The following is an 8,506-nucleotide window of genomic DNA, read 5'->3' as shown; positions in this document are numbered from 1 at the left end:
AGTTCAATTTAATCATATTACTTAAGAACTCCCACTTAGATAGACATCCCTCTAATCATCTAAGTGATCACGTGATCCATATCAACTAAACCATGTCCGATCATCACGTGAGATGGAGTAATTTTCAATGGTGAACATCTTATGTTGATCATATCTACTATATTATCACATCCCTAGTTCTGGTCTGCCTAGTGCTAGCATCTGGTGTTGCATCATGTTTACATCACCCAGAAAGTTGAAATGGGGATGACAGAAACCCTAGCACCACTTAAACCAACTAGGGTTTACTAAAATCCTTTTCAATGAACCTGAAATGCCCTTCTAAAATGTTCATCATCTTTGCCTTGGTCTAGAACCTCTGACAAAAATGGTGCACAATTTTCTAGGATAGCATAAGGTCACCGGATCAAATCATACTCTATTTGCATTTGGGCATTAAATACTATAAAATATTTTAAATGTCCAAATAATCATAAACTAAAATGTTTACTATTGGAAATATTCCAAACAGTGGGCATGAGAAGTTCATGATTTTTGAGTTAGTTTTAGTATTTTTAATAAAGCTCTAAAGTTGTAGAAAAATAGAAAAACAAAAACAAATTAGTAAAGAGAGAGAGTGTGGACTTACCTGACGCAGCCCACCTAGCGGCGCAGCTGCGGCCCAACACTGTAGAGGGCCTAGCCCACCTCCTCACCGCGTCGTCTACCTCCTGCCAGTAGGAGCAGGGGCGCATGGTCGCTGAGGGAGTCCTGGATTAGGGGGTTCTCGGACAGTCGGACTATATACTTTGGCCGGGCTGTTGGACTATGAAGATACAAGATTGAAGACTTCGTCCCGTGTACGGGTAGGACTCTCCTTTGCTTGGAAGGAAGCTTAGCAATTCGGATATGCAGATCTACTCCCTTGTAACTGACTCTGTGTAACCCTAGCCCCCTCTGGTGTCTATATAAACCGGAAGGTCTAGTCCGTAGGACAAGAACAATCATAATCACAGGCTAGCTTCTAGGGTTTAGCTTCTACGATCTCGTGGTAGATCAACTCTTGTAATACTCATATCATCAAGATCAATCAAGCAGGAAGTAGGGTATTACCTCCATCGAGAGGGCTCGAACCTGGGTAAACATCATGTCCCCCGCCTCCTGTTACCATCCGCCTTAGACACACAGTTCGGGACCCCCTACCTGAGATCCGCCGGTTTTGACACCGACATTGGTGCTTTCATTGAGAGTTCCACTGTGTCGTCACCATAAGACTTGATGGCTCCTTCGATCATCGGTAACAATGCGATCCAGGGTGAGGTTTTTCTCCCCGGATAGATCTTCGTATTCGGCGGCTTCGTACTGCAGGACAACTCGCTTGGCCATCTGGAGCAGATCGAAAGCTACGACCCTGTCCATCAGGTCAGGTTTGGAAGCTTGAACTATGCTGCCAACATCCGCGGAGACTTGATCTTTGACGGATTCGAGCCCATTCCAGGTGCGCCACATAGCCGTGACGAGCATGACTTAGCTCTGTCGCTGGACGGTGTTCGGGAAATCACACCTGTGGCTACTCCGGCCCTCAATCTAGAGCAGATCGTGCCGACAGAGGACGGGTGGATGGACCCCGCCATGGAGGCCGCACACTCAGCAGCGATAGAGCCGAACACTGACTTCACCCCCTCTGAGACTTGTGTTGCCGGACCCTTGGATTCATCCCCGGGCACAGGCTCTAAACCGCCTGCATCCATGCCTATCGAATCTGATTGGGCACCGATCATGGAGTTTACCTCCACGGATATCTTTCAACACTCGCCCTTGGGCGACATGCTAAATTCATTGAGGTCTCTCTCCTTGTCAGGAGACCCTCGACCGAACTGTGTCCGGCTTGAGTGGGAAGAGGACGACGAAGAAATTCGTCCCCCACCCACCACCCACTTAATAGCCATTGTCAATGACTTAACTGACATGCTTGATTTCGGCTCCGAAAACATTGATGATATGGACAACGATGTAGGAGAAGAACAGGAACCACCGCCCACAGGGCGCTGGACTGCCACCTCATCATATGATATATACATTGTGGACACCCCAAAGAAAGCGTTGGCAATAATGCAACAGAGGATAACCCCCCCCCCCCCGAGAAGCAACCTAAGCACCGGCTTCAATGGCGCCGCTCTAAGCCCCGCCATAGCAAAAACAGCGATACAGTCACAAGAGACAATAACGCCGCGGATAGCACCGAAGACGAAGACAATCCCCTCCAGCTAGGCCTCGAGCGGGAGGATGGGCAAGCCAGCCCTAAGGAATAGGCAGCAGACGGAGAATCAGAGGATGACAATTACATGCCTCTCTCCGAAGGCGAGGTGAGCCTCGATGACGAAGAATTTATCATGCGTGAGGATCCCGCCGAACAGGAGCGCTTCAAGCGCCGGCTTATAGCCACAACAAAAAGCCTGAAGAAAAAGCAACAACAACTTCAAGCTGACCAAGATCTGCTAGCGGATAGATGGACTGAGGTCCTGGCAGCCGAGGAATACAAACTCGAGCGCCCAACCAAAAGTTACCCAAAACGTAGGTTGCTACCCCAACTCGAGGAGGAAGCATTAAAGCCTACACTCCCAGCGTATACGATGCAGCTGACCGACCACCTCGTGGCCGAGACAAAGCGGCATATTAGGCCTAAGTCTAGCCCGCACCCCGTCGCCAGTCAAACAAAAATACCAAGGCCCGGGGAAACACGCAGGACCTGCGAGACGTATTGGAAAACAAAGCAGGACATACACGATCAACCTACGGATCATGGGGGCGCGCCCCAACGCGTGACGACAACCGTCACGCCGGATATACTAAAAGCAAATCCATCCGGGCCGAATACAGCAGAGAAGACTCGTATGAACTGCGTTGTGATATAGCCCAGCATAGAGGCGCCGCATACCCCCTATGCTTCACTGATGAAGTAATGGATCACGAATTCCCAGAAGGATTTAAACCCGTGAACATTGAATCATACGATGGTACAATAGACCCTGCAGTATGGATCGAAGATTTCCTCCTCCATATCCACATGGCGTGCGATGACGATATACATGCCATCAAGTACCTCCCATTAAAACTCAAAGGGTCTGCTCGGCATTGGCTCAATAGCCTGCCGGCAAACTCCATTGGCAGTTGGGAGAATTTGGAAGACACATTCCTTGACAACTTCCAGGGCACTTATGTGCGAACACCGGATGCCGATGACTTGAGTCACATAACCCAACAGCCAGGGGAATCAGCCAGGAAATTCTGGACTCGGTTCCTAACTAAAATGAACCAAATTATCGATTGTCCGGATGCCGAGGCCTTAGCAGCATTTAAGCATAATATCCGCAACGAGAAGCTCACCCGACATCTCAGCCAAGAAAAGCCGAAATCCATGGAAGCCCTCACGACACTCATGACCTGCTTTTGTGCGGGTGAGGATAGCTGGCTGGCTCGCAGCAACAACACATCAAGAAACCTTGGCAATTCAAACACCAAAGATAGCAACGACAAGCCACACCGCAACAGATGCAAGCGCCGCAACAACGGCGACAGCGCCGAAGACACGACAGTTAATGCCGGATTCAGTGGCTCTAAATCCGGTCAACGGAAAAAGCCGTTCAAAAGAAGCAATCCGGGACCATCCAGCTTGGACCGCATACTCGATCATTCATGTCAAATTCACGGCACCCCCGATAAACCAGCTAACCACACCAACAGAGAATGTTGGGTGTTCAAACAGGCCGGCAAGTTGAACGCCAAAAACAAGGAAAAGGGGCTGCATAGCGACGACGAGGAGGAGCCCCGGCCACCAAACACTGGAGGACAGAAGAAATTTCCTCTCCAAGTGAAAACGGTAAATATGATATACGCAACCCATATTCCCAAGTGGGAACGGAAGCATGCACTGAGGGACGTCTATGCGATGGAGCCAGTCGCCCCAAAGTTCAACCCATGGTCCTCTTGTCCGATCACCTTCGATCGCATGGACCACCCCACCAGTATCCGCCATGGCGGTTCTGTCGCATTGGTCCTTGACCCCATCATTGACGGATTTCACCTCGCTCGAGTCTTTATGGACGGTGGCAGCAGCCTGAACCTGCTCTATCAGGATACAATGCGCAAAATGGGTATAGACCCCTCAAGGATCAAACCCACCAAAACCACCTTTAAAGGTGTCATCCCAGGTGTAGAGGCCTATTGTACGGGCTCAATCACACTGGAAGTGGTCTTCGGATCTCCGGACAACTTCCGAAGCGAGGACTTAATCTTCGACATCGTCCCCTTCCGCAGTGGCTATCACGCACTGCTCAGACGAACAACATTTGCCAGATTCAATGCGGTACCGCATTATGCATACCTCAAGCTCAAAATGCCAGGACCTCGCGGGGTTATAACAGTCAATGGAAACACAGAGCGCTCGCTCCGCACGGAGGAGCACACCGCGACCCTCGCAGCCAAGGCGCAAGGCAGCCTTATGAGGCAAACCGCTAATTCGACGAAAAAGACCCCGGACACCTTCAAGCAAGTCCAGAGTACCCTGCAAGAGGATCGCCAGGCACGTTTAGAGCTCGCCTAGCAATTCGTCCTCCATCCTAGTCCCATTCAAGCGGCGAAATTTGCGCCGCGCGTACATAATTACGCACTCAAGATACCATGGGCATAGGCGGAGGCACGACCCACAATGCGGCTCAACCGCTTCAGGACCCGTATGCCTTTAAAATTTCCTTCCTTTCAGGCCCCTATTCTCTGAAGGCCCTCTTTGATCATCTGATTATCGGACCCGTCACAGGAAGGAAACACCAAGGAAACAAGAAGCTTTGACGTACAAGGGAATCCCTAGGTGGTCTCTGATAACGATCGCTATACCTGTTTTACATACCCACACGCAGCTTGCCCTTGGATAGGACATGTCAAATAGTCCTATTTTTGCTTATTGCTCTACTTCTATACATACTCATTGACGTATCATTTAAATAACAATGTACATCATTAGCTTATTATTGCATTTCTTCATCTTTTTTCTTGTTTATTTATTTACGACAAATTGCACCCGTACATTCTGGTACGTCCAGCATGCCAGGGGCTTCAGTGTACCCCATAACACGGCAAGAAAAGTCCGAACACTTTCGATAGTGCGGCACCTCGGACTTATAGCATTATATGCATCAGCTCCGAATCATGTCTTGGGTCAATAGTTGGGTTTTCCCGGCTCCCATGTTTTGGTACCTTACGTTCCGCTATATCGGCTAAGGTAGCACTGGGAGAACTACTGCGATTGTGTCCCAGTTCTTCCGGACGAGCACCTTGATATGTCTCCAACGTATCTATAATTTTTGATTGCTCCATGCTATATTATCTACTGTTTTAGAAATTATTGGCTTTATTATCCACTTTTATATTATTTTTGGGACTAACCTATTAACCGGAGGCCCAACCCAGAATTGCTTTTTTTTGCCTGTTTTAGGGTTTCGAAGAAAAGGAATATCAAACGGAGTCCAAACGGAATGAAACCTTCGGAAACATGATTTTCTCATCAGATAAGATCCAGGAGACTTGGAACCTCCGTCAAGGAAGCCACGAGGTGGTCACGAGGGTAGGGGCGCCCCCTAGGGAATGCCCCCTTCCTCGTGGGCCCCTCGAAGCTCCACCGACGTACTTCTTCCTCCTATATATATCCACGTACCCCAAACGATCGGGGACGGAGCCAAAACCCTAATTCCACCGCCGCAACTTTCTGTATCCACGAGATCCCATCTTGGGGCCTGTTCTAGAGCTCCGCCGGAGGGGGCATCGATCACGGAGGGCTTCTACATCATCATCCAAGCCCCTCCGATGAAGTGTGAGTATAGTTTACTTCAGACCTACGGGTCCATAGCTAGTAGCTAGATGGCTTCTTCTCTCTTTTTGGATCTTAATACAATGTTCTCCCCCTCTCTTGTGGAGATCTATTCGATGTAATCTTCTTTTTGCGGTGTGTTTGTTGAGATTGATGAATTGCGTGTTTATGATCAAGTCTATCTATTAATAATATTTGAATCTTCTTTGAATTCTTTTATGTATGGTTGGTTATCTTTGCAAGTCTCTTCGAATTATTAGTTTGGTTTGGCCTACTAGATTGGTTGTTCTTGCTGTCGGTGTCAAAACCGGCGGATCTCGGGTAGGGGGTCCCGAACTGTGCGTCTAGGCCAGATGGTAACAGGAGACTGGGGACACTTTGTTTTACGCAGGTTCGGGCCCTCTCGATGGAGGTAAAACCCTACTCCTGCTTGATTAATATCGATGATATGGGTAGTACAAGAGTAGATCTACCACGAGATCAAGGAGGCTAAACCCTAGAAGCTAGCCTATGGTATGATTGTGTATGGAGTTGATTCTTCCCTACGGACTACAACCCTCCGGTTTATGTAGACACTGGATAGGGTTAGGGTTACACAGAGTCGGTTACAATGGTAGGAGATCTTGAATATCGCATCGCCAAGCTTGCCTTCCACGCCAAGGAAAGTCCCATCCGGACACAGGACGAAGTCTTCAATCTTGTATCTGCATAGTCCAGGAGTCCGGCTGAAGGTATAGTCCGGCTATCCGAACACCCCCTAATCCAGGACTCCCTCAGTAGCCCCTGAACCAGGCTTCAATGACGACGAGTTCGGCGCGCAAATTGTCTTCGGCATTGCAAGGCGGGTTCCTCCTCCAAGTCCTTCATAGAAGATTGTAGTCACCAAGAATAGTGTCCGGCTCTGTTAAATAAGTTTCCACATATTGCCGTAGAGAATAATATTAACACAAATCAAATCTGCTGACGTATTCTGTAGTGCGCCATCACGCTACAGCCAAGTCTTTTACTCGAATTGTTTTTACTTTTCCGCCTTAGCACGTTTTGCGAGGCGGTTTCCTTGGCTCGTCTTGTTAAAGCAGAGATCGTGTACCCTTTTTACGGGATTCTCACAAATACGGATGTGAGTAACCCAATCGTGCCTGTTAGCACTTTTTTCTCGATTAAAGGCGAGTCCTGAGCGGTTACGGGGAGGGCTCTTGGTATTCAACCTCTTATAAAGGGACCGAGGTTTTGCCCCTTTTTCAATCTCAAACGAGTTCGCCCGTCGCCTCGAGTCCCAACACCCTAGGCCCCAGATTGCAAGCGCTTCGGACCTTCGACAATGTCCGGTTCCGACCTTCAAGGCCGATGGATGCCCTCCTCCGTCACGGAGGAGGACGTGCTAAAGTTGAGGGAGGCTAAGTTCTTGACCGCCGAAATTCTGCATAGGTTTCCTGCTAAAGGGCAGGCTATTCCCAGCCCCCAGCCCGGTGAGAGCGTAGTGTTCATGTCTCACTTCCTCCGGGGGTTAGGCTTCCCGATGGATCCCTTCGTGAGGGGGCTACTGTTTTATTACGGACTGGAACTTCATGACCTAGCTCCGGAGTCCATCCTCCATATTTCCTCATTCATCGTTGTGTGCGAAGCGTTCCTCCGTGTTACCCCTCACTTTGGATTATGGCTCAAGACTTTTGGAGTGGAGCCGAAGATGATTGAGGGACGGCATGCCGAGTGCGGAGGCGCTGTCATAAGTAAGAATGCCGATGCTCCATGGCCCGAGGGCTTTTTTAAAGAGGAGCTCGGCTTGTGGCAATGAGAGTGGTTCTATATCACTGCTCCCAGGAGCGCCAAGTGGGCGGCGCCTCCTGCCTTTCGTTCAGGTCCCCCATCACGGCTAACGTCATGGGTCAACAAAGGATTAGATTGGGGGTTACCCAAAGATGTGCCCCTGTTGCAGGGCTGCATTAGGGATCTCTTAGAAGGAGGCCTCAACCTAGTCAAGGTGACGCAGGTCATGCTGATTCGCCGAACATTTCCCGGCAAATGTCGCCCCCTTTGCCTGTGGGAGTTTAATCCGGAGGGACCGCAAGTTCTTCAGAGCTTCATGGGCGCAACGCCCGCAGAGATGTATAGACTGTTCTTTGGATCACAAGAGATGTGTCTGGATTTAACCGAGGACGCAGGTCTAAGCTGCAATCGCCCGGATACTCAAGTAAGCAACCTTGTGCCCGGACCTTCTATCCATTTAATTGTTGTAAACTTGCCCCTAAAAGAGCCGTCCTTTTAAACAGGAATGGATAGCGAAGGCAAAGCTGATCAGGTGTCCGGCTCCCCTTCCTGAAACCAGGCCGGATCCCGTGCTGGTCAGGATGCTGGAAAGAATGCCTTTGGAGGGGGAGGCTAAGGAAGCTATGGTTTCCTCAAAGGAAGCTGCTCCGAGGGAGGGAACCGACAATTCCTCTCCCGAGGGGAAGAAGAGAGCCGCCTTTGATGACTCGGAGGCCGTAGTCTTGAAACAGGGGAGAAAATTCTCGACAGAGGGTCCAGCGCCGGGGAGTTCCGCGGCCGGACTATGCCCTCAAGGGGATCAGCCCTCAAGCGAGCCGTAAGTGAAGAAAAGATTTTCCTTTTGAGAGAAATCCTTGATTTTGCACCTAGGAAGATTTAACCGAAATTTTACCTTGT

This window comes from Triticum aestivum, chromosome 5A (assembly GCF_018294505.1).
Source record: "Triticum aestivum cultivar Chinese Spring chromosome 5A, IWGSC CS RefSeq v2.1, whole genome shotgun sequence".
Lineage (NCBI taxonomy): Eukaryota > Viridiplantae > Streptophyta > Magnoliopsida > Poales > Poaceae > Triticum > Triticum aestivum.
This window is presented reverse-complemented; position numbering follows the sequence as displayed.